Source organism: Leptonychotes weddellii, chromosome 7 (assembly GCF_054177405.1).
Source record: "Leptonychotes weddellii isolate Sample4059 chromosome 7, ASM5417740v2, whole genome shotgun sequence".
NCBI lineage: Eukaryota > Metazoa > Chordata > Mammalia > Carnivora > Phocidae > Leptonychotes > Leptonychotes weddellii.
In genome coordinates this window covers 31,215,270-31,242,653 of record NC_138375.1, presented here as the reverse complement: position 1 = coordinate 31,242,653, position 27,384 = coordinate 31,215,270, and the positions used below count along the sequence as shown (strand labels likewise).

The 27,384-nt window shown below is 42.3% G+C and overlaps 1 protein-coding gene across 3 annotated transcripts in view; it reads right to left on the bottom strand.

Moving 5' to 3' along the window:
* NIM1K (NIM1 serine/threonine protein kinase) overlaps positions 1–26,905 on the bottom strand; it is a 59,078-nt gene extending 32,173 nt beyond the window's left edge. The window contains exons 1-2 of one of the 3 annotated variants that reach the window (XM_081826096.1): positions 25,344–25,799; positions 12,453–12,648 (exon numbers count right to left, since the gene is read on the bottom strand). The gene's annotated coding sequence lies outside the window, so the exon portion shown is untranslated. Of the gene's footprint in view, positions 1–12,452; positions 12,649–25,343; positions 25,800–26,707 lie in introns of those variants that run through there. The other 2 variants (XM_006729712.3, XM_081826097.1) reach the window with 2 other exon arrangements.
* Positions 26,906–27,384: the final 479 nt, after the last annotated feature.

Below are 27,384 nucleotides of genomic sequence, written 5' to 3'. Positions count from 1 at the left end.
TGACCTAAACATAAAACCTAGGACCATAAAGTTTCTGGAAGTATACATAAGAGAATATATCCTGGACCCTGAAGTAGGGCAAGGTTTTGGACTAGATACGAAAACCACAAACCATAAAAGAGAAAAAAATTGGTAAATTTGACTTCATCAGAACTAAAAATTTCTGGGTATCAAAAGATACCATTTAGGGGCACCTGGGTGGCTCAGACGGTTAAGCGTCTGCCTTTGGCTCGGGTCGTGATCCCAGGGTCCTGGGATCGAGTCCCGCATCGGGCTCCCTGCTCCTTGGGAGCCTGCTTCTCCCTCTGCTTCTCTCTCTCTCTCTCTCTGTCTCTCATGAATAAATAAATAAAATCTTAAAAAAAAAAAAAAAGATACCATTTAGAAAGCTGATAGATCACAGATTACACTACAAATCTAGGGCTCTAAACAGTATCTGGCGCACAATAAATGCTCAATTAAATATTTGTTGAACAAATGTATAAAAGACCTGCCTCTTTCCCATCACAACACACAGCTATTCTAACGGGTACAGCCAGCCGAGATGTCAACCCCCTTCGACTGTTGAGGGGACAGTGGTAGCTAGGGGGAAAGAAAAGTACCAAGGTTTGTTAGTAGAAATAAAATGTGTCAAGTCGGCAAACTCGAGACATTGTCTACAGATTATGAGGATTTACAGTGAATCAGACAAGATAAGGAGTGGATAACTATAGAACATTCACATAAGTAAATTAGCTCAAAATACAGGTGTAATTTCACCAAATGGAACAGAAGGCATATATCTCGGTCTTCATTGCCTCAGTGATGCTAATTTATAATGAGAACTGTAGATGCTGTAACTAGCAAATGAAGGTGGAACTACCAGTGTTTTACCCAGAGGAGCTGGGAGGAGTTTTATCACAAAAGATGGCGTCAGTAAGGGAAAAAATCAGGTAAAAAGGGTTAAACTGTTCCTATATGCTTGACTGTGCTTCTGGGCATGGCATAGACCCAGGCTAATGAGACATTCCTGTTTGCCTAAGACTATCCAAGCATTTCCCAATGTAATCAATATTAGCTGCTTTTTCACTCTCAAAAGTGTCTTTGTTTGCATGATATATAGTGTGATCATCCTACTTATATGTGTTATTTCTTCCTCTTACTTTATTTTTTCTTCCTCTTCCTCTGGATAGTCCCTGAGGATAAGAATAACCACATAGTTGCATATCCATTGTGTTGTTTTACTTGTTAGGATCACTCCCTGGAAGGAATCTCAGGCCAAATAAGAGTGAGTGCTCATTCTCCTGATGATCAGTGTATGACTGGGTTGAGCAACTGTAAACCTGGTGTTTTGATTGGTTCCCTGCTCCCTACTGTAACCATGTGAACGGGACAGTGGGAATCTTCAGTGTTATTATTTTGAATTAACAGAGTTCTATTTTTTCCTAAGAGCACCAACTTTTTAATCAATATTTTAATTGACAATTTCATTTTAAACCACAATATATTAATCAATACTCTTTTAAAGACATGGGAACTGAGGCATGGAATGATCCAACTAAATGACTTGTCTGGGATCATTCAGGGTAAAATTATTTAGATGAGACTCCTATTTATGATCAATTTATTTTCAGTTCACCTTCACCACCATCATTCATTCATTTAAAAATTAAGCACCAATAATGTGCCATCAACTTCCTCTCCACATGATGCATCATTCAGGACCCAAAGTTCTGAACATTCACTACACATGCATGACTTAACAGAGGCAATCTGCTGCTGAGAAAAGAACATCAGGTACTAATGTTCAATGTTTGAAGTAAGTTCTATGCTTCTACTAGAAAACAATTGACTGAAGGGAACTTGCAGTTATACAGTAAAACAAATCTTAATAACTCCTGAATTGTACTTTAGGGGTCCAAGCAATAGTGGGTTATGAACACCTAGGTGGTGGGGGGGGAAGGTTCTTGCATACAGTGATGGAAATAATCATTCAACCTTTCTACTGTATCTTTCTGATCTAAAGATTTTTTTTTAAGCCTCAAAAAGAATCTTTAATGATGCTGCTCTTTTACATGATAAAACCAACTAGGAACAGTCTTTAATTTTAGTGTTCTGAATGGCTTATACATTTATAGTAGCAACATCACCTTTGGTGCCTTTGATTCCTGAGCCCATTGATCTGCCACAGCTTTGAAATCTCAGATGGGAATTCATTCATATGAACCTAATTTGAAAAAAAGCAACTTCTTTCCAGCCCTCTGAATTATCCAGTGGATAACTGAATAATAATTCAGAGGGCTGGCATTATCCACTGGATAATTCAGAGGGTTCCCCTCTGTTCTGGTAACCTCTGGAATGGAGCTGGTTTTCAAAAGTAGAAAACAGCTCTTTGCCATAGTAATCATTTAACAAAATGAAACAAACATAGATAAGAAGAGGGTTGTTCCTTCTTAACAGCGCAAGCTTTTAAATAAGTAAATTCTTATGTACATAAATGGCTGCTACTAAGAAGATTTCTAGGTAGCTAGGTACTATGGATAATGGGAAGTCTAAAATTGTATTGAAATTTATTAGATGATCTCAATTAACTATTGTGGTCCTTTTTAAATAGTAATTGTTATATCAATAATAGTAGTTAGCTCTTATATGTTATGTGGTAGGCACTGTCCTAGGTGCTTTATGTGTACTAACCATTTAATCCAGAAGTCTTGAAGGTAAGTACTAATACCTCAATTTTACAGGAAAGGGAGCTTTAGTCAGCATAAGGAGGTCATCAGGTGACTCCATCCAGCTGGGATTCAAGCCAAGTCAGGGAAGCTCCAATCTTGGACATCTTAGCCACTATAAAGGACTATATAGTTATTACCAGAATGTTCTTACTACAATGAAGTAAATTTCTTTATGTCTTGGATTTAATATTTGGTGTAAGGAAATTTGAACACTTTGTTATATACATCTCTAGCCTAGTACAAAGCAGGTTTTCTTTAGGTATTGTGGGGGAATGAATGAGTTAAATAAGTCTAGAATCTCTCAGTTGTCTCAGTCTATTACCAATAGCTTTCTTCTTCCTCATAGGCCAGCCTCCACCCTACAAACTTGGTTAATGATAAATTTATCCTGTCTTCCCTCTGCTAAGTCCTAAGCCAACGGGCTTATCCTTCTCTTCCTTCAGTGACTGGACACTCTGATGAGAACATACAAAGGGAACTGACAGTCCAGTGGGGATGTGGGACACAAGGTGAGAAACCCCAGAAGAAGCACCAGTGCAGAGCCACGGTCACTGAGAAGAGGCAGAAAATGTGTCCATCTGGGGAGCACAGGAATGTCTAAGACTGAAACTCTCTTGCCTAATCCCCCAAGACCTGCGCTAGCCATGGGATGCTTCATTTATTCATCCAACCTTCACTGAGTATCTCCCAAATGTCAACACTGTGCTAAGCAACAGATACATGGCACTGAAAGAGAAAGACATTGTCTTCTTACTTTTTACTGTGATTATTACCTCTCCCACAACACCACCACAATCATGTAATCTTATTCTCTTAATCTCTTCATTATTCATCTCCCCATCTTTTTGGGATGATCTCTCTCTCTGGGAGTCTATTTATTATCTGTATGGAGATCATTATTCATTGGTTTACATATTAGATGAGCACCTACTATGTGACAAACACTGTTCTAGGTGCAGGGGATATGATGATGAGCAAAGCAGAGGTCATTTCTGCACCTAAGGGGCTCCTAATAACCCCCAAGTCTGTCCATACTTGCTATCCTTCCTTCTCTCAGTTTCTTTCAAGGACATAAAATTATACAAAGTAATAATTATAACAATATGTTATATTTTTAACACATACAGATGTAATAATTATAACAATAGCAAAACAAAGGGGAGCTGGGAATGGAGCTATAAAGGAGTAAAATTTCTAGATCTCACTGGAATTATGTTAGTATAAATTTAAACTAGGTTCTGATAAGTTAAAAAAATATATATTTTATGCCCTAGAGCAACCACTCAGAAAATAACTAGAAATATAAGTTAAAAATAATTAAAAGGCTATCTACATACAGAAGAATGAAGTTATACCCCTACTCCATACCATAAACAAAAGTTGACTCAAAACACATCAAAGACCCAATTGTAAGAGTTAAAATTATAAAGCTCTTACAAGAAAACATAGGCATAAATCTTCACAACTTTGGATTTGTTAGCTGTGATACCAAAATACAAGCAACAACAACAACAACAACAAAAATAGATAAATTGGCCATCATTAATTAAAAATTTTATGCTTCAAAGGACACCATCAAGAAAGTGAGAAGACAACCTACAGAATGGGAAAAAAATTCTGCAAATCATGTATCTGGTAAGGGACTTGTGTCTAGAATCTATAAATAAAGCTCAATAATAAAAAGATAAATAATCCAATTAAAAATGGGCAAAGGATCCGAATAGACATTTATCCAAAAAAGATATATAAATGGCCAATAAACACATGAAAAGATGCTCAACATCATCAGTCATCAGGGAGCATAAAACCACAAGACACCACTTCACACCCACTAGGATGGCTAGAATCAGAAAGACATAGTAACAAGTGTTAGCTAGGATATGGAGAAACTAGAACCCTGGTACACTGCTGATGGGAATGTAAAATGGTTCAGCACTTTGAAAAACAATCTGTCAGCTTTTAAAACAGCTGAATAGCAGCAGCTCTTTCTGCCTACAGGTCCTGTCCCCATGCTTTAATAAAATCACCTTTTGGCACCAAAAATAAATAAATAAATAAACAGCTGAATATAGTTATCACATAACTCAGCAGTTTCACTCCTAGATCTATACCTACAAGAAATGAAAACATGTCTACACTTTTATGCAATTTATACAATTTATAAATTTGTGTAAGTTTGTACAATTTATACAATTATGTTCATAGCAACATAATTCATAATAGCTAAAAAGTGGAAACAACCTAAATATCCATCAGCTGATGAGGGGAGAAATAAAGGGTGGTATATATAGACAATAGAATATCATTCATCAATAAAAAGAAATGAAGTACTGATATACACCACGACACGGAAACACCTTGAAAACATACGCTAAGTGAGAGAAACCAGTCACAAAGGACCATATATCGTATGATCCGATTTACATAAACTGTTCAGAATAGGCAAATCTATAAAAACAGAAAGTAGATTCGTAGATTCGTGGCAGACTGGGGTTTGGGGAAGGGGTTGGGAATGCTGCTAAGCAGAGCAGGGTTTCTTTTTAGGGTAATGAAACTATTCCAAGATTGATTGTGGTGATGTATGCACAACTCGGTGAATATACGAAAAGCCACTGAACTGTATACTCTAAATGTATACTTTTAAATATATTTAAAATAATGAAAGGAATTAAAATGAAAATGTTACACTAGAAAATATTCACTTAATGCAAACTACCCAGCCAGCTGCCTCCATATCTTTTCTGTAGCTACCTTGACCATGCTTTTGGATTAAAAACTTTCTGCTTCCAGACCATTCATGTTCCCTTTTCGGCCATTCACATCTCTGCTTGCAACTTCTATTCCTGCTTACATTCTTCTTTTTTTTTTTTTAAGATTTTATTTATTTATTTGACAGAGAGAGAGAGACAGTGAGAGAGTGAGCAAAAGCAGGGGGAGTGGGAGAGGGAGGAAACAGATTCCCGCTGAGCACAGAGCCCGATGCAGGGCTCGATGCAGGGCTCGATCCCAGGACCCTGGGATCATGACCTGAGCTGAAGGCAGATGCTTAACTGACTGAGCCACCCAGGCGCCCCTCCTGCTTGCATTATTTTTTTTTTCAAAGGTTTTATTTATTTATTTGACAGAGAGAGAGAGACAGTGAGAGAGGGAACACAAGCAGGGGGAGTGGGAGAGGGAGAGTAGGCTTCCCGCTGAGCAGGGAACCCTATGCGGGGCTCGATCCCAGGACCCTGGGATCATGACCTGAGCCAAAGGTAGAGGCCTAACGACTGAGCCACCCAGGCGCCCCTCCTGCTTGCATTCTTAACAGCTTTCTCTCCTTTTTTGCCTCCTGGTCTTTGCCCAGACTATCCAAAATGGATAGAACAAAGAATTACACAATCCTGGAAGGTCAGAAATGGAAGTCACCTCAGTGCTCCTCTCCTCCCACCTCGTTTTAGGGATGAGGGGACAAAGGCCCAGAGACGTTACATGACTTGTCCACAGTTCCCCAAAACAGCTTGTCCTTACTCACCTCCTCCAAAAAGCATTCACTCGTTCAGCAAATGCTTCCTTATTTTTCTACCCAATCTCAGATACCTTTACTGCATTACTAAAAGGTATCAAATGCACTGATCTCAAGACACCATTCACATTTAAACTCCAATCTCGCATTCCAGAGGGAAAAAGCGGTTCTTTCATCTCCGTGGCCACTACATCTGATCTCAGCTGCTGCAGCTTTTCCTCTGTTGTCATGAAGAACAACTCAAAATTCGTAGGAGGCTGGCTTAGGGCCAGCCAGCAGCAGACACAGGGACAAACTCCCTGCCCGGTTTCCATAAAGGATAACCCCTCAACTCACCTCACAGAAAACCATTCCTAAGGTCTTCAGAAAAGAGAGATTCAGTCCATATAAAATACAGCCTCTCTACATTTTTAAATGCTCTCAGGAAAGAAAATGGTTACGAAGGGCATGTACATGTCTTTATAGGTTTATACTTATAAGTATACCGAGATCAAAGATTAAGTTGCTTTTTTAAAACAAAAAAGTATTCATCTTGATGGGAAACAGAAAAACCTTGGGGGCGCCTGGGTGGCTCAGTTGGTTAAGCGACTGCCTTCGGCTCAGGTCATGATCCTGGAGTCCCGGGATCGAGTCCCGCATCGGGCTCCCTGCTCGGCAGGGAGCCTGCTTCTCCCTCTGACCCTCCCCCCTCTCATGTGCTCTTTGTCTCTCTCATTCTCTCTGTCTCAAATAAATAAATTAAAAAAATCTTTAAAAAAAAAAAAAAGAAAAGAAAAACCTTGGGTTGGGGGCAGGAAATTCATAAATCATGCAGTCATTCTGGACTTCATGTGAAGAGAAAATTCATCAAAACCAGACTGGCCTTTCATCTGCAGGGAGCCTGGTAAATAATGATGTAAATCCACTGAAGAACGGGAGTGGTGAAGCCAAAGATCTTGTGGGCCTACCTGGCTTGGAAAAGCAAAAGAAACTGCTCTCTGAGAGGAGAGACCGGGCCTTCCCGCGTCTGGCTGTGCCTTTACTCCTCCAAGGACTGCTCGGCACAGGCGTCCACACACAGGACCTTCACGATTGAGGAAGAGAAAGGCAAATGTAATTGGAGACGCCCTCTTCCCCAGAGCGGGCACCATTCTGGGGCTGATGGAAGAAGTGATTACCCAGTGCTGAGGAGGCAGTTTAAGTGTTGCCCACCAGGGAGCCTGGAGGCTTTCGAAGCCAGTCCTGAGAATTACAAGCTGTTCCGTAGTGCTTGCTAATTGACCCAGTATTTCTGCCCGAAACTACTTCCCCAAGGAGGCAAGTCAAAGTAGACAATGAGGATCTCTCATCTCCCAGGGCAGCTCGGAAACAAAGCTTGAGCTCCAGAGACTAGATATTATTTCAAAGCATAAAAGTGCAAGAAGGTCAAGGACTGAACATGAAAAGATCCAGAACGACGCATCAAGGTTTCCACTGTGATTCTCAGCTCACACTCCCCTCTCACTGCCCTCTACTACTTTAGTTTGAATTTTATGAATTACTCATCGTTGTAAGGATAAGGGATCATGAGGGACAGCCACAGGGTCCAGGAAATGCACACATTTCTGGGAGCTTCATGAAAAGAGTCACTATTCACTTAAGCAGGGATCTGTTCATGTATAAGGAAAGATATCTGCAAAGTGCAGGAAAAGTTCTGGGTGCATGAGTTCCCAACTGTTAAGAGGGAGGAGGGAAATGAAATTGGGGGAAAGGGGAAGAATTCAAAGAGCTCTATCATAGTTTACTCTATATTCTTCTGTATGTGCCTTCGTTGTTGATGCTATTTTGAGTATGATTACAACAGAGGTTTTCTTGGCTTACAGGATAAAAATACACATTTATCTCCACCAATATCTGGGGATTGTGGTTGGCTTCTGATGACCACGTATGTAAAAGTGACTCATTCCCAGTACGATACACCGGGCCCCCTGACTGAAATGGTCTGGCCCAGCACTCCAAAGCTGAGATTTTTTTAGTTTTGAATCCAGACATAAGAGGACTAAGAAATGAAACCCGGCACCATAGTAAATCAAGCCGTTGAAATGGTGACATAGTTCTCAACTAACTACAGAATACATTCCCAAGCAAAAGTAGACACTCAGTTATTGGTCATGAAAACCACTGGTACTACTGGACCTGACTCCTGCCCTGGGCCTGGACGAACACGGAGGAGGAGCTAAACCTCTATCTGAGAATGTATCTCTACATATTGTTTTGTTTCTTTTGAGGCTGGGGCTTTGGGAAACCTGAAGAAAACAGTGTAGTGAACATGAGGCCCAGGATGATAAGGGAAATTCTCTTCTCAGTGCTTGACACTTCGGAATATTCAGGAACAATCCCAGAGATACATTTGGCTGTTGCCTGGGGCTTTGTCCCCAGACAGATCTGGGGGCTGGGAGTGGGTTAATTACGCATGACGCTGGGATAAAGACGTGTCTCCATCAGGCGGCATCTTCTCTTTTTTGTCACTGAGCCACAGTCCTACAGTGAGTAAGGGGACCAGGATACCTTTGCATGGAGGAGCGCTAGCCAGGGAACTACAAGAGATGGGTGAGAGGATTGGTTGCCCCTGCTGAGGCCTCCTATCCTGAGCCAAGCTTGTGTTAGAGGCCCCCTGACAGGACTGTGCTGAAATGGTGCTTATATCAGAGACTGAATCTTGTTCTGAGGATCTGATGGTCTGTGAGGGATTTGCTTGGGACCCTCAGAGGAGGACATTTTAAAATACTTGTTGGAGCCTGGACTAAGTGCAAAAAATGGAGGGACTCTGCAAGGGGAACAGATGTTAGAGGCATGCCTGCCTTGGAGGAGGCCTCTGCCAGACATCAGGAATGATGTGTAGTAGCAATCCAAAGGCAGGCCATGGCCAATACCCTGTCAGCCAAGTTGGAAACCTAAGCGCGATCCCAGGTTTCTCTCTTGCCTTCCCCTAGTGCTATAAATTCTCCCACTTCAATACCACCCCACTTCTTTTACCCATCACCCTGACTGCTGCCTCCTGAGCAGGGCTGGATCCCACAATAGGGAGAGATGCACATGCTTTAGGGCACCAGCAGGGAGGAGGCAATAGAAATCTTAAAATATTTTGATATTTGATATATTTTTTTCAAGGCATCTGTGTCTTATTAGACATCTTATGGCTATCTTTGCTTAAATTCGAAATTGCATTTTGGGCTCTTGAGGGCTCTCTAATAGTCTTAATCCCATGCTGGACCTGGTTGACTGAAATAGCCTCCTACTTCCTGTCTTTCCCAGCTCAACTTTATGCTCCAGGAAACCACCTGCAGGATCTTTCTCAAATGTAGTTATTACTGCTCCACTTAAACTAACTTCATTAAAATGAATATTGGATAGAATTCAATCACCATTGCACCGTCTAGAAAGCTCTTCAACATCTGGCTCTTGATTTTGTTCCTAGTCTCATTTCTCATCTTCCCTGCTCCCACTTGCCCTCCTCCATATGCCCTGATAGGGTTCAGGGCCTGCTACCCCAAATATGGCACCTTGATATATTGAATATTTTAAGCAGGAGAGTCAGTCTGACTTCCTTCTCCCTTTGCCCTTCTTCCCTGAAACCTGTTATAAAACCTTCAGGTGAGAGGTACCCTCCCTATACCTGGAGGAAAGGAGCATCCTTATCTCTGAAGACAAGGGGCAAAAATTAGAATCCTAACAAATGGGCCTTGCTAAGCTTCCCCCAATTTACTACACTTACCTCATACAGTAGTCCCCCCTTATCCTTGGGGGATATGTCCCAAGACCCCCAGTGGATGTCTGAAACCACAGATAATACTGAACCCTATATTATATGTACTATGTTTTTTTCTGTACATGCATAACTATGGTAAAGTTTAATTTATAAATTAGGCACAGTAAGAGATTTAAGAGCAATAACTCATAATAAAATAGAACAATTATAACAATGTACTGTAATAAAAGTTATAGGAATGGGGTCTCTCTCTGAAAATACCTTACTGTACTGTACTCACCCTTCTTGTGATGATGTAACATGATAAAAGGCCTACATGAGGAGGTGGCGTGAGGGGACTGATGCAGGATGGCGATGGAGCCCTGGGCTGCTTCTGAGAGTAAGTCAGAAGAATCCTCTGCTTCTGGGCCCCACGTGACCTCAGGTAACTGAAACCATGTGGAAAGCAAACTCGCAGATAAGGGGGGACCTCTGTACTCCTTAGTTCATCATATTCCTCCATGACTATCCACTCCTCAACAAACCTAGCATAAAATACTCAGGTCCAACTGCTTCTGTGAGTCTTCATTTCCTTATAAAGGCTCCTATGTCACATAAAACTTATACTGAATACATATGCATGCTTTTCTCCTGTTAATCTTTGTCAGTTTAACCTTCAGACCCAGCCAAGGACTCTACGAAGGTCAAGGAGCACTTTTCCTGCCCTCCATGGAGCCCTGTATCTGAGACATAGCGCCATACTTGAGGTCCCACAAGCATCCCATGCTGCTTCGTGCCTGTACGCCTTTGTACATGGCATTTCTTCTACAAGGACTGCTTTCTTCAACCCATTCACCATTGAACCTCCCAAACTCTATCCCACTGTGAAGTCTTCCTTGCCTCCTTTAAGTAGGAGGTACTCTCAGAGTACTTCATACACCTCTCTGTGGACATCTGTCCTTGTGTGCACTTCTCTGTCGGTCTGTGTCAACAGTGAGAGTACTGCAGGCAGGGACGAAGGATGTTCTATTCACCTCTCTCTCTAAGTGGTGCCTGGCACAATGCAGGTAGTCAGTACTTGTTTATGGAACAGACGAATTAATAAACAAATTATAACAGATTTATTTTGTTGTTAAGCACAACAATTATTTTACATTCTTGTTTTACAAGAGGCTCATTCCATTCTTTTTCTTATTTCAATCATCTAATGGTTAAAATTCTACTTATTCAAATGTAGCTTCAATTCCCTTCTCTTCCTTTCCTAATACTCTAAGCAGAATTCAGCTCTTCCTCTGGTATTTCCCCCATGAACTCTGTGTTTTCCTTGAACATCTTCAAATTCTGTCTAGTATTTGTGCTACTTGTGTACATATTTGTCCTCCCCACTGGAATGCAGGTTTCTATGGGGCAGGTCCTCAATCTTACTAACTTCATGATTCTGGACACCAAATACCCAGGAGGAGTTCGTACATGCTGCCTGAATTGATCTGAGTTGTACAGATATTTTAAAAGGTAGCATGGATCCCAGAAGATACAGACATAGATATTTCTTTCATATCCTTCTCTGGTGGAAAAACAACACCACCACTACTAACAACTGTTCTATGATAAAGAAAAAATAAAGGCAAAAAATTTTAAAAACACCACCCCCAAAACTCTTTCAAGGGTTTCCTCCTGAAAGAAGGGCAGGTTTGTTACAAGTGCCCCTAACCAAAGCACCTCTGGCTGGAAAATTTCTGAAACATTGTGGAGTTTGGTGAGATGCCCTGTTGCTTTTATACAACATTCTAAGGTTCCCAGTGAAGCACACCTCAAATGTGGGTAGACATTCCTAAGAAGGCTATTTGAGTTGGAAGCATCAGAATGTTTATACACCAGCATTTGCTCCAGCCCACAGACAATAAAAACAACCCAGTTATGGCTTCCCTTTGGAAGGTCACTGAGGTTAAAATGATCACAGTAAGAGTGAAAAAGGCTCCATATTCCTTTGTTTTTATTTTTAGGGTGTGATATGTTAGCAGCCTCCAGCAGAATTTGCTTTATTTTAAAGCATGCAAAATAATCCCTGCTCTGTTTTGAAGACCGCTTCTGCACTTCTCAATTCCTCTGACAGTTCGGCAAATACTCACATCCGGCACTTGCCTTTGCCTTTCTCCCGACTCCTTTCCTTCTTTATGTTTACACTTCCCCAGGGGAGCTGAAACCAGCACTAATTAGCAGTGAATTAAATCCAACCTCTAGGACACTCGAGGGTCAGTGTTTACCTGGGCTTCCAAAGCATCCCTGGTCCCCTTCCCCCAAGCTCAAAGACTGAGAGCTACATATCCAGTCCTGAAGGGAAGTTCTGACATCTGAATCAATTATGCAATTTACTCCTAAAGTTTTACCTTTCCTATCATAAAGTATCCTTCCATGCCTGGGTAGTTTTATACACCCAGCTTGCTCGGCCTGGGACACATTTGCTCCTTACCTTTTTCAGCCTTTAAGACCCTGCTGAAATATCATCTTCTTGGTATTTTCTTCTACTTACCTAGACAGTTAGTTGCTTCTTCCTCAGTAGTCCCACTGAACTCATATCTTGGTATTCTCATATCTTATCCTATAGTCCATCTTGATATTTCAGATCTTATGTTCTATCAGTTCATATTCTAATTGTGTTTGGTCTCTTTAGACTGATCTCTGCTACTTATTTATCTCATATCTTCAATTTTCCCCAGCATCTAGTCCTAGGATATAGGAGGCACCAAATAAATATTTGTTAAAAGAAAAAGAGTTAAGACAGAATATATGAAAGGCACTATAACATAAACTTAAAATCTAGAAACTAATAGCACGTTTTGAAGGGCATTTGAAAGAAGCCATATTTTTAGTTGGTGCCAGCATATTACTGTTAGCATTTTATTCACTCTAACAGGGAAAAAAATACTAAAAGCTACTTTTATTAAGCATTTACAATATACCAGACACTGCTCTCTTACAGATTTAATCATTATAACAAACTCTGTAAGACATATTAAAATTCCCATTGCACTGATGGAATAATTAAAGTTTTAGAGAGGTTAAGGAATTTGTCGCAGGGCCAGCACGGCATCCAAGCCTGCCTGATTCCACTTGCTGCCTCCATTTGGTGGATTCTACTGTGGAACATAATGCTCTAAGGCACCAGCAATCACCATGAAGTCCAAGCTTGGGCATGACATGAATCAGTGTCAGAAGCAAAAGCAGGCAGGAGAATCAGAAAGGAATATTCTTTAAAGAAAAAGAAAAGATTTTATTTATTTGTCAGAGAGACAGAGAGAGAGAGAGCGAGCAAGTAGGGGGAGAAGCAGGCTCTCTGCTCAGCAGGGAGCCCGATGCGGGACTCGATCCCAGGACCCTGGGATCATAACCTGAGCCGAAGGCAGACGCTTAACAACTGAGCCACCCAGGCCTCCCCAGCAAGGAATATCCTTTAAAGTGCTTTGTTTTTAGATAAACCATTGGGTCCGATGAACATCAGTGATAGTTATTACACAAATTATTCTTTATTCCCAACTTCATAATGGACTTGTTATCACCACTGCAAGTATCCAAACTGACCTGATGAAACACTAGATAACCCTGTGCTTTTGAATGACAATCTATACAGAGAAAGTCCAAAATGAGTCATGATTATTATCATTACTACTAAATGATTCCAAATGCCTCAAAGGAAGTTATAAATGAGTAAGAAGAGCTAGCACTCTTTGCTGTACATGTACACACCACAGAAGAAACAATCTATACTTCAAGCTACAAGCACTACTCAGGCCTTTTGGGAACAGAATTCCTGCTGAAAGTCTGGCAGACTGTACCAGAGAGTGAAATTATAATCCAATTTCACTCCCTAACATAGATACCAAAAATGCAAAACAGTCATACTAAATCAAAGCTAGCAACATATTTATAAAAGCTTATCTGAGTAAAATTTCTCCCAAGAATATAAGCATAGCTTAACAATAGAAGATGTGTAGATTTAATTCAACACATAAATCAGTTAAAGGAGAAAAACGAAAGGATATCTCAGGAGGTACAGAAAAAACATTTGATAAAATTGTACACTCATTCTTAATAAAAATATTAGCAAACTAGGTGTACAAGGGAACTTGCTCAAGCAAATTAAGGCTATCTACCAAAAACCTATAGCAAATATCTTTTTAAGTGGCTCAATATTAAAAGCATTCTCTACAACATCAGGAAAACAAGGATGCCTGCTGACACTGCTTCTATTTAATATTTATTGGAGCCTCTAGCCAATGAAAGAAGACAATAACTAAATACTGAAAAGGAAGAAATAAAATTGTTCTTATTTGCAAACACAGATTTTATTTTTTTAATTTTTTAAAAAGATTTTATTTATTTGAGAAAGAGAGAGAGAAGCAGGGGGAGCAGCAGAGGGAGAGGGAGAAGCAGGCTCCCTGCTGAGCAGGGAGCCCAATGTGGGGCTCGATTCCAGGACTCCAGGATCATGACCTGAGCTGAGGGCAGATGCTTAACCAACTGAGCCACCCAGGCGCCCCTGCAGACACAGATTTTAAACATAGAAAATCCCAGAGCCCCTACTCATAAACCCTTAGAACTGCTAAGTAGGTTTAATAGGGTCGCTGGAGACAAGATTAGTGTAAATTCAATAACATTTGTATTCACCAATAATAATCTGGTAATAATAAGGAAATAATAAGACATATTTCATTGACGTGAGTAGCAATAAAATTCATGAGATACCTAAGCATAAATCCAACAAAGGAGTTGAGAGAGACATAAATTATGAAAATTATGAAAGCTTACTGGAAAACATAAAAGAAGATCTAATAAATGGAAAGACATACCATGTTTGATAAGGGAATACTCACTATCATAAAGACGTAAACTCTCCCCCAAACGAGTCTATAAATTTAATGGATTTCAGTTGAAATCTCAACTGTTTTTGTTTTTCTGTGTGGAAATGCTTAAAATGGTATATTTTAACCCACATACCAGCAGACCTGTTGCAATATCACAATGTATATTGGTACTGCAAACATCTTCATAGCTTCTGAAAGAGGTATGAGCACAACTATTACCTATGAGTGGTTCAGAAGAGCCACAGAAGCCCAGCGCTTTGAGCAATTTTGGACAAAGCAATGAGTTGTCCTGGGAATGGCACAGGGAGGAATATTTTTCAACATTTCCATCAGTTAGCTAAAGTAGGAAGTGCTCAGCAGATGATTCTAAATCTGACAAGTGAAAAGTTGAGAAAATAAAAATCTACCTAAGGAAGATTTCATAAAAAGAAATGAGTTTTTAGGAATGGGGAAGATAAGATACTTGGACAGGAGGTAAAGATGAGGACTTAGAAGGAGAAAAAAAAATTCCAAAATAATTCCAAACCACATTAAAGGTGGTCAGGGATGGGATCGTGGAACGGGTCAGGACCAGCAGTCTTTGGAACCTTGAAGACATCAGTCCGGGATAACCACCGCAACAGGCAACTTAAATACCACAATCCACGGTGTGGTTACCTCTGAGAGTGGCAGCATGACATTGGAGTGCCCCTCTCTTCAGCTCTTTGATAACATTACTTCTCAAGAGAAAACCTGAACACAAAGTGGTTGGGATGACTGAACAGGCAAATTATCTAGATTCTAAATCTTTCCCTTCAAAAATAAAAGTAATAGGGAAATGGCTGTAGAATATTGGCGATGTCATTTAGAAAGGAGATACAGGGTTCCGTCACTTTTCGAAAATAGAGGGATGCTACGAAACCTTTCATGAGCTGAAATGGCATAAAGTAAAGGAGCAATTACCAATTAATTTTTATGGGATTTTTTTTTTAGCATTCCCAGACCCCAAAAAATAGCTCCTCTTGGGCTTTTCTGATACTTTCGGACACAGTTTGCTAGCGGATGCACAAAATAAATTGAGATAAAGCACAGATGCTCACAGACCACTGTTGGAAACTCTGGTGGCGTGAGGCTGAGATGCGGAGTGTAGTTCCCAGGGAAGGAGTTGGGTAGGGCCTCTGCCACCGCTCCGGGTGCGCCGCCTCTAGAATGGCTCGCTGCAAAACCAATGCTGAATGCATTTTCACTTTTTGCCTCTTTTCATAAAAGCCAAAATCCTCTTTGGATTTCATTGGGTTAGCGAAAACAGGTACCAATGTAGATGTTTTGTAAAAGCGGAATGGTGTACCGTGAACTCCGAAAAGTGGGGGATACCTGTAGCAGCAGAATGGGAGTGGGAGGGCTGGTGTTGGACCATCACCAGTAGACTGTGTCGGAATGATCAGACCCGTGATGTGCCATTAGAACTTCTCAGGACATAAACCCGGAAATAGGTGAGCTAAGCCTCATTGCTCTTTGAACTGTGTTAGGTCATTGAACACTGCGAAAAAGCTCAGAACCTGGAATAAAACAAGTCTTTTCCTCCCTTGTCTTTCTTCCCTCCAACCCATTGAGTGCCACTGACCTTCCATGATGCTTAGAAAATCCTTCCTTCTGCCAAAAATGAATGGCAAATTGCTTAGATGGACAGTCAGGCACTTTGTGGCCTCATGTCAGTTTTCCTCTGCAGTCTTACTTCTTAACACCTCCTTAAACCAAAGTGACCTGAGACTACAAGCAGATTGGCTGTTTCATGGTTTCCCTCGATAACCCAAACACACTCATGGACTCTTAGGAACACAAAGTAGAGGAGCCACAGGATTATTTAATCTCTCATTTTGTATTCAAGAAACAGATCCACAGAGGAAGGAGACTTACTAGTTAGTGGCCAGGGACAAGACAAGATCCAAATTTCCTTACTTTGTTTATTTCCACTATGTTAGCCCACCAACCAGCCCAACGGAATGAATGAACATGTAAAACAAATTGTTGGGATTTTAAAACCAAGCTAAGGAAAAAAAAAAACAACAAACAGCTAAGTAAATATTTTCATTTCAAATCAACTCAAAAGAAAATTTGGAAGATGCCAATATTTTATCTTGATTAAGGAGGACTTTGTTACTAAATAGCTCAAGGTCATACTCTACTACATGCTCTGCAAGATAATAATCTAGAAACTAATGTTTCTTCACATATGCAAAATTTCTCTGATAAATTTTGTGATGGCAGAAGAGTATATTTGACTTAATATATAAATGGCTTTTTAGTTTGTGTCTTAAGTCTTCAAAATACTTAGGCCAAATCAGTATCTTAGTATTGTATCCCATATTACAAAGTGTTCATCACTTAAACAAAGGCAGCATTAAAACTTATTTGTTGTTAGTCTTTTTTTTTAAAGATTTTATTTATCTATTTATTTTAGAAATAGGGAGAGCAAGTGTGCAGGAGTGAGGGGAGGAGGAACATGAGGAGGAAGAGGGACAAGCAGACTCCACACTGAGTGTGAAGCCTGACATGGGGCTCCATCTCACAGCCTGAGACCACGACCTGAGCCGAAATCAAGAGATGGGCGCTTAACCAACTGAGCCACCCAAGAACCCATGTTAGTCTTTTCAACGCAAACCCTGGCGCATAAACTTTTCCATTTTTCAAACTGTGCCCAATCCATTTATTTTTCATGCCATGGTGTCACATCTCCCCCTATACTTCATCTCCAACCCAATCAGCTCACTCCAACTCACTTACCGATTCACTCATCTCTTTTTCCTATAAACCCAACACATCTACTCCCTGTACCACACAGGCTTATTATTTATCTTATGGTTACATTCTATCTTTTTTATTAATAACCACTATTTAACAAGAGCCTACAATAAATAGCTGGTGCTCAATAAGTAGAGTGAACATAGAATTTGTCATTTAAACCAGGATACTTTTGAGAATAGAAGGGGTTGCTATTAATAATCACACTGGGACAACACGTGTAAACCAGGGTTATCCCTCAAATATGGGGACATATGGGCACCATATCATTAAGTGACAGTGTGGCAAACATTACGGGCTGGCTCACTTAACATCTTTACGAACTCTTTTCTCCCTTCCTTGACTTCTTCTGGTATAGAAGCTGGAAAGCCCACTTTCTCTTTCTCTCCCACAGCTAACACTGGCCAGGAGCCACAGCTCTGGATAATGCGACCTTAGTAAGGGATTTCTGATAACTTGTGCTTCCTGATAAAATAGGGCATAACACTTTGAAAGGTTACTATATAGCAATGCTAAGTAAGGAGACTCTTCGCTTACACCAAGTAACTAGCACAGCTGCTTTCCCTTTCTTCCTGTGTGGACATTGTCTCGAGGTGTAGCGGTCACCTAAAGACAGTGAAATGAGAAATACGAGAGCAGGAGGAAGAACAGCGAGCAGAGAGTCTCCTTACTTAGCATTGCTATATAGTAACCTCTAAACATGTGATGCCCTGCTTCCTATAGATATTAACCAATGCAATTGTTTTAGAGCTTTGGTAAATCTTTTTTACTTTCCTTGGCAGACAGTCATCAACAAACCACACAGAGTGGCTTTCACGTGGATGAGATGTGCTACACAAAGAGAGTGATTCTTAAGGAAGCCTGAGTTTAGGCAAGACAGAAGTACACCTCTTTACCTTCTAAATTACCTACAAAATGTCTCTAGCCAAAGCCCGCCACCCAGCCTACACTCTTCTGAATATCGTCTCTGCTTCCTGGGGAGATAGCAATTCTCTGGCCTGTGCAACTTGACAGAACACAAACCCACTAACACAAATTTGCCACAATGCTCCATGCAGTGCTCTTAGGAGGCACGAATCCTCACTGGGGCTGCTCAAGGCTTAATTCCAAAACCCTGAAAGTGTTGCTAAGTGGCTGTTTCTGGCCACTCATGTCCTGCATGAGTAAAGCAGGCAGGTGACTGTCCTGGATTGTGGAAGAGCCAAACTGGGTCAGATCTCCCAGAAGGAGACTGGAGAGATCAACGCAGCCAGCCTTCAGGAAGTGTCCACACACAGAAGCTTTCTCACTGGCTTCCCAGCCTCACCTAATCTCTGAGGTTGCAAGGAAAAACCAAAACATCAGACCTACATTTCTTTTGGCCTTTGCTGTGCAGTATGGAGACCCACACCTCCCAGCTTGATGGCCCCACTGAGTCATGTCTCGTTACTTCCATTCTGGTTCTTGCCCTGTCACCCCCATACTCCTCCATCATCTTCCCACATGAGTATTCCTTTATTCTGCTGTGTCCACACTTTTCAGGTGCCATTTCCAGAATGTTTCTACTGCATAGGAAAAGATAAGATCTGTCTTAGTTGCAGGGGGCTTCTCAAATTCATGATGGAAGGACCTCTCTTTACACCTCTCCAAGCCCAAAGGGTCCAGAAGAAAGGCTGGCTTACCAGACTATTAGTACTTACTGAGAACGCAATTTGTAATGCTCTGTCTTAGGATCAATACAGAAAACAAATATGCCATACAGAAGAATATTGACTATCCAACAACGTGGGAGAAAAGCTCAAAACATAAAGATAAGTGGGAAGAGCAACAAATAAGATTGTATGTACAATATCTCAATTTTTTTTGGCTTTGTTTTTAACTATCAAAAAAACAACTCTCTGAAATGTTAATGGTAATCTCTCTGACTAGGATTAAAGATAGGATTAGAGATAGAATTATAGATGATTATTTCTTTCATTTTAATATTTATTTCTGTGGGCGTCTGGGTGGCTCAGATGGTTAGGCGTCTGCCTTTGGCTCAGGTCATGATCACCAGGTCCTGGGATTGAGCCCCACGTCGGGCTCCCTGCTTAGCAGGGAATCTGCTTCTCCCCTTCCTCTGCCTCTCCCCACTGCTCCTGCTCTCTCTCTATCTCTCTGTCTCAAATGAATAAATAAAAAATTATTTAAAAAATAATATTTAGGGGCACCTGGGTGGCTCAGTCGTTAAACGTCTGCCTTCAGCTCAGGTCATGATTCCAGGGTCCTGGGATCGAGCCCGCGTTGGGCTCCCTGCTCTGCGGGAAGCCTGCTTCTCCCTCTCCCACTCCCCCTGCTTGTGTTCCCTCTCTCGCTGTGTCTCTCTATGTCAAATAAATAAATAAAATCTTTAAAAATAAATAAAAATAAAATAAAAAATAATTATTTATTTCTCTATTTTTGATAATAATACCAGCAACAATGACATTTATTGTGTGCCAGGCACCATTCTAAGAGCTTTACATGAACCAACTCATTTAATTCTTACAATAATCCTAGAATGTAGGTGCTGTTACTATGCCAAAGAAAGGTGAGGCACAGAGATCAAATTACTTGCCCAAGGTCACATACATAGTAAGTGAGTCACAGAGCCAGGATTCAAATGCAGCAAGCTATTTCCAGAATTAAGATTTAACCACCTGCAAAAATAAACTATTGGGACTACATCAGAATAAAAAGCTTCTGTAGAGTGAAGGAAACAATCAACAAAACTAAAAGGTAACCTACTGAATGGGAAAAGATATTTGTAAATGACATGACCAAGAAAGGGTTAGTATCCAAAATATATAAAGAACTTATACAACTCAACATCCAAGAAACAAATAATCCAATTTAAAATGGACAAGAGACATGAACAGACATTTCTCCGAAGAAGATATCCAGATGGCCAACAGACACATTAAAAGATGCTCAACATCACTCATCATCAGGGAAATACAAGTCAAAACTGCAATGAAATACCACCTCATACCTGTCAGAATGGCTAAAATCAACAACTCAAGAAACAAGTTTTGGAGAGGATGTGGAGAAAAATGCACTGTTAGTGGAAATGCAAACTGGTGCAGCCACTCTGGAAAACAGTATGGAGGTTCCTCAAAAAGTTAAAAATAGAACTACCATACAATCCAGGAATCGCACTATTGGGTATTAACTGCCAAAAAACAAACAAAAAACCCCACTAATTCAAAGGGATACATGCCCTTCTGTGTTTATAGCAGCATTATTTACAATAGCCAAATTATGGAAGCAGCCCAAGTATCCATCAGTGGATAAATGGATAAAGAAGAAATAATGTATGTATATACAATGTAATATTCTTCATCCATAAAAAAGAATGAAATCTTGCCATTTGCAACAACATGGATGGAGCTAGACAGTATAATGCCAAGTTAATTAAGTCAAAGACAAATACCATATGATTTCACTCATATGTGTAATTTAAGAAACAAAACAAACAAGTAAAGGGAAAAAAAAAAAAAAGAGAAAGAGACAAACCAAGAAACAGACTCTTAACTATAGAGAACAAACTGATGGTTACCAGAGGGGAGGTGGGTAGGGGGATGGATGAAATAGGTGATGGGGATTAAGGAGTACACCTGTTGTGATGAGCACCAGGTGTTGTATGGAAGTGTTGAATCACTATATTGTACACCTGAAACTAATATAACACTGTATGTTAACTATAAAAATTTTTTTAAAAAGTAAATAAGACTTGGGGTGCCTCGGTGGCTTAGTCATTTAAAGTGTCTGACTTTTGGTTTCGGCTCAAGTCATGATCTCAGGGTCATGGGATCCAGCCCCCTGTCAGACTCTGTGGCTTAGCAGGGAGTCTGCTTGTCCCTCTCCCTCTGCTCCTTCCTTGCCCCTGACACACCCTCAGCTCGTGCTCTCCTCTCTCTCTCTCAAATAAATAAATAAATATGATCTTTAAAAAAATTCTTAAAAAAAAATAAGACTTAACCACTATTTCTTGCTATCTCTAGAATATGTACTGTTTTATAATACATAATGTATAATAAAGAAGTATAATCTTTCTTTTCTTTTTTTAAAGATTTTATTTATTTGACAGAGAGAGTGAGAGAGAACACATGTAGGGGGAAAGGCAGAGGGAGAGGGGGAAGCAGACTTCCTGCTGAGCAGGGAGCCCAATGCGGGGCTCTATGTAGGCAGGGCTCAATCCCAGGACCCTGGGACCTCGACCCAAGCCAAAGGGGGATGCTCAACCAACTGAGCCACCCCAGCATCCCTAATCTTTCTTTATAATAAAGAAAAAAGGTTTAAAAAAAGAAAAGGAATATAAGACAAGGTAGTCAAGGAGAGAGAGGGTGGAAGAATGAGTGTTTAAAAGAGAGTCAAGAGAGGGCGCCTGGGTGGCTTGGTTGGTTGTGTCTGACTTGATCTCAGCTCAGGTCTTGATCTCCGGGTGTGAGTTCAAGGCCCATGTTAGGCTCCATGCCCAGCATGGAGTAAGGAGAAATGACCCCACACTTAGTATCTCTGGGTTTGTTATCTCACCTGCAAAACAAGAGGGTGAACAAGACTACATTCTAGAGAAATATTTACCTTGCTCGTTACCAATAGTTGGCATGAAAGATGCCTCATCATTTTAGACTTGGCCATCACATCATTGATTAGTCTATAGCAAATTTGCTGTCTTTGTGCTTTAATTTACATTTTAAAACCCACATGTCCCATAAAGCAAATGCACAGAGTATAAAAACTATTAGTAGAGCTAAGGGAATGATCCTATATGAATGAGAGCACTGATCAATTTTAAAAGACAGAAAGTGGTAAGAAAACAGAAATGGAATGCAAAATGGCCTGGCAGCATGCATGATTCCAAAGAGCAGCAACCAAATCATTCAAAAAAGGCCTTGTCCCCTGCAGCTCTGGCTCCTTACCTTCCCATAAGACTTAGCCCGACTATTCCTCCCCATTCCCTTGTATAAAATCCAAATCACGCAAACAATGCATGCTAATCTGTGAGAGCAATTCCTCCCTCTCCCAAGAGCCACCCTTGATCAACTATTCCTGACAGTAGCCGAACTTTGGCTGATCTGGCTAAAGTCCTAGGAAATATTTAGCCCTCCTGCCCCAAGCCAGATGCTCTTAAGGGCTTTCCTATGCCTGGCATTTTCAAATAAAAGGTTATGCCAACGGTGCCCTGGCTGATTTCTTCCCACCAACTATGTTGCAAAAATAAAGGGAGGGAAGTTGGAAGGGGTGGGATGAGAGAGCTATATCCACCCCTACAATAAGAGAAAGCACATAGATTCTGTCTGAAACTGACAAATCAAGATCAGCCACATATGCAAATTATTCGGCAATAGGGAGGGAAGTGATCAAACAGCCAAGAGCAGAGAGTGACTGTATCCAAGGAGGGGGACTGTTGTTTTTGTTAGAATCTTTTATAATGCTCTAATTCATAAAATTAGATGATTATTTGATAACAAGCAGTTTTTAAAAGTCAAAACTTGTAATTTAAAGTAAAAAATTACAATTACATAATCAAGTGTGTCTATAAATTATCCCAGCTAAATGAGCCCAACAAATGGAGATGTAGGCTTTCTTGGTGACTTCAGGACTGGGAAGACAGAATGGTGAGCTGCTCCGTGGCAGGCCTGGAGATGGGTGACTGGAGGCAGTGGGCCAGCATGCGCCCAGATCAGGCCTCCCTCGGGTTCTCTGACATAAGTCAGAGGAGTTTGCTAAGTGGGATACCTGGGCTTTCTGGAAAAGCATCAAGCTCTCTGTTCTCCTTGGAAGATGAAGAGTTCTTTTTAGTTTCCTGCTCTCTATCTTGGTTTTGTGTGTCTGTTTCTGTGCAACTCTCTTTGCACCTGACTTTTTCTCTTTGACTCCCTTTCCCTTAATCTGTGTATTTTCTGCTCACTGAAGACTCCCTTTTCCCTAGTTTTATTATTCTCTCTAATCTTAAATTCTTCTCACCATTCCTACCTTGTCTCTCTTTTCATCCTGGTTTTTCTCTAAGTCTTAGCTGCCCCTCATGTATTTTTGTCTCTCAATTTTTCATGTGGTTAGCTGAAATGACCTGAGTCTTTTGAACGCAACTTGCTCATCTGTAAAACTGGTTAATACTCCTCAGTATACTGTATAATACTGGCTGAGCTATCTTTGAAGTTGTTGGGAGAAAATAATTTTAGAAGCTGTGATCTGCTTAATTCAAATTGTAGACTATTGCCTTTGTAAGTAATTTGAATATTTTTTCTCTTGAAATATATAACTTCAATTCTAGAAAACTTTTTTTTTTAAGATTTTATTTATTTGACAGAGAGAGACACAGTGAGAGAGGGAACACAAGCCGGGGGAGTGGGAGAGGAAGAAGCAGGCTTCCCGCGGAACAGGGAGCCCTATGCGGGGCTAGATCCCAGGACGCTGGGATCATGGCCTGAGCGGAAGGCAGATGCTTAACAACTGAGCCACCCAGATGCCCCTAGAAAACTTTTTCTAGAATGACAATAGGAAATGAAAACAATAGAATGAGGCTAATTTTATAAACAACTGGTCCTCTCAACAACTGAAAGAAATCAGCCAATGAATTAAGGCTTTCTAGTCCTTACTGAAATACTACAATGAGATTCAAAAAATGAAGTTGGATTTCACATTATATTTTAATTTTTAAATTTCTCAAAATGAAACTATATATTTGGCTGAAAACATTAACCTACTGGGACGAAATGTTTTTTTCTTTTTTTAAAACTGTAAGTCTAGAGGTTTTCAAATTTTCCAGTCATGTGCCATCAATGTACAAAATTGATTTTACAGGATTCATTGCTCAGGAATTGTGGATGTATAAATAATTATGGTTCTTTATTTTTTATTTTTTTTAAATTTATTTGAGAGAGAGAGAGCACAAGAGGGGGTAGGGTCAGAGGGAGAAGCAGACTCCCTGCTGAGCAAGGAGCCTGATGCGGGGGTCCCTGGGGGACTCCGGGATCATGACCTGAGCTGAAGGCAGTCGTTTAACCAACTGAGCCACCCAGGCACCCAGTAATTATGGTTCTTTAAAGACACCAACATTTGCTAATGAAAGTATCTGAATGATGCCACTGCTGCCCCCAAATGAATCCATCTCAACTGAAACCCTAAAGCTTAAACCAAGAGCATAGAAGGCTCTATGGCCTACCCGTAGTTATTACCAGGAAATTTAGATTTCATACAAACCTGCCTTTATTTTAAATGCAGTTTAGTTATTAGAAAAAAGCACACACCTCAAACTAAAGATCCAATCCACATTTTTTCCTAACACAGAAGGAGGCCTCTCTGAAGGGTTTTCCAGGCTTACCACTGAACAGTGGTCAAGCCAAAAATAAATCCATGGAGGCATATTCAACAGCACACAAAACAGGAGTCCACGGAGAGCAGGACTTAGCTTTTCCCCCATTCGCCTCCTTCTGGGACCCCCACCCACATTCTTCCATCTCCCAATTAGAGAGCTAATTAGGACTCCAGATTTAAATGCTAAATGGGGAGGGAGCCTGGTGCCAGGCCAGGATTCCTTTAACATCAAACACTCTCCTCCTTCAGGCTTCTCCCCTTAGTGCAGTGCGCTTTGGGAAGAGAGCTGGGCCTGCAGGGCCGACTGGCTGCAGGGCAGTGTTTACACTCAGTTGTCTGAGAGGGAAGATTTGTCTCACAAATTGCGAACTCTGAAAAGATAAAATTTAAAAACAACATGCCCGGGCTTTTAGTACTTTAAGGAAAAGAAGCAAGTATCTTATAAGCTCAGTTATTATTACCATGGTGACATGAGGGGACGTGAGGAGATCTCAAGAACAGTTCCTGGTTCCAGCCAGGCAGCGTCTCAACGGTGCGGGGCGACTTCTTCGGTTACCATGGCAACCAAAATTAGAAGTGCTTTTGCAACACTAACAGAAACCAGCTTTTGAAGCGCTTCTGTGAATCACACTGAATACTGATGATGCAAGCTTGAGTGATACATATTTTTCAAACACACACACCATATTGCCATAAACAAATATTCCTTTTAGATTCCCCCCTTGAAATCTTGACTTAACTTGGAATAGATTTTTTGGTCTGGTTCTGTTTGTTTCCCCTTTGGATTCCCGCGGTCTCAAGTGCAAACGCGATTTGTTTAATTTCCAAACTTGTCTGAATTGCACGGGGAAGAGCTTAGAACGTGGTTCATTTGCTCTCATTTTGAAACGGGATGAGGAAATGGGGTGGGGGAGGGTGGGTCTAACAGAGAGCCCTCTTGTCTACTAAACTCCGGAGGACGAAAACGGGGGGGAGGGGTGGGTTGGGGGTAGGGGTAGGAGAGGCAAGGAGGGAAAGGAAGAGGGAGGGAAGGAAGGGAAGAAATAAGTGCGGACGGCTGAATCTTTGCTGCCCTAAGAGCACCTTTATCTGTTCCCTTGACCTGTCCATCTGCCCAGGTGTTGTGTCAAAGCTGACCAGAAATGACATTTTAAAGACCCCTTTGCCATCCTTTCCTGGTCATCCTGACGCTCCTAATATTCCTGAAGGGACATCGGGAAGAGGAGACGAGGTTCTTCCTTACTTGTGCAGTCTTCAAAAGAAGCACGATTCTTTAGGGAGCGTCGTGGTGTGGGGTGTGCTGGGCCACGGCCGTTCGCAGTCACTGCCCTCGCCGCCAGTCCCCAGCGCTCCGGACGGACTGTCTACACCTGGGCTCGCGCCCTGGGGCTCTGGTCCGCGCCAGGTGTGCGCCGGGCGAGGCGCGAAGCGGTCCTCCCGGGTTCCCGTGCGGGCGCGTACACCGACGCGGAGCCCGTACCGCGCCGGGGCGCGGGGATACACGCGCGCCCAGACCCAGGAGCGCCACGCACCGCACAGGCAGCGGCCCGCACGCGCCGGCACACCCGCGCCTCCCGCTCCAACGCCTTCTGCTCGCGCGCGCCGAGCAGCCCGAGAGGGGCCGTCCCGCCGGAGCGCCTACCCTTCTCCTGACCCCAGCTCCACCCCTACCCCGCCCCGCCGGCAGTCGTGTCTCCGTTTCCCCCTTGGCTCGCGCGGGGCACGGGCGCCGCTCGCAGCACCCCCCTCCCCAGCTCAGCAACCTGGCGGAGGACAGACAGGCGGGGTGTGGGTGCTGGCTGCGAGCCCCGCGGCCCTCGCTTACCTTCGTGGCGAGCCTGGCTCACGGGCTCGGCGGCGCCGGGCCAGGAGCTCCGAGCGATTGGCGCTGGAGCGCGCGCCGCGCGGTGGGTGCGTGGGTGGCGGGCGCCGCGGCCGCGCGGGAGGTTCCTGGAGCTGTCAGGGACGGCCGACCTGACCGACAGCGGCCCCGGCAAACCCCGCCTGCTGGCCCCGGCCCCGGCTCTGCGGCGGGAGGGGGGGTGGAGGGGGGGGTAACAGAGGCGCCCCGCAGCGTTTCCCGGAGGACCAATCGGGAGCGGGGGGCTGGCCCGGGGGAGGAGGCCTGGGGCCGGTCAGGCGCCGGGACGCGGGCCCGGACTTCATAGGCCGGTTTCTATGGCAGCCAGGAAGGGGGGGCTGGAGGGAGGTGGGTGCGCGGCGCGGGGACACCCATCGCGGACACTGGAGGAGGGGAGTTTGACCCTCTCGCAGAGAGAGTCCCTCCTACAGCATGGATGGGAAGCGGCGACACCGCCCAAAGAAGGTTGACACAGCTCTCGTCAACTCACGTCTCGTACTGAGCCGCTCGAGCCTCCTGATCAAGGGTTTCCGTGTCCTTGGGAGACCGCGACCCAGTAATCTTCCCAAAAGAACGGGGTTTTCAGCAAACCACCGTGACAGCTCCTTCGGGTGAGTCTGGCAGGGTTTAGGCTCTGCAGA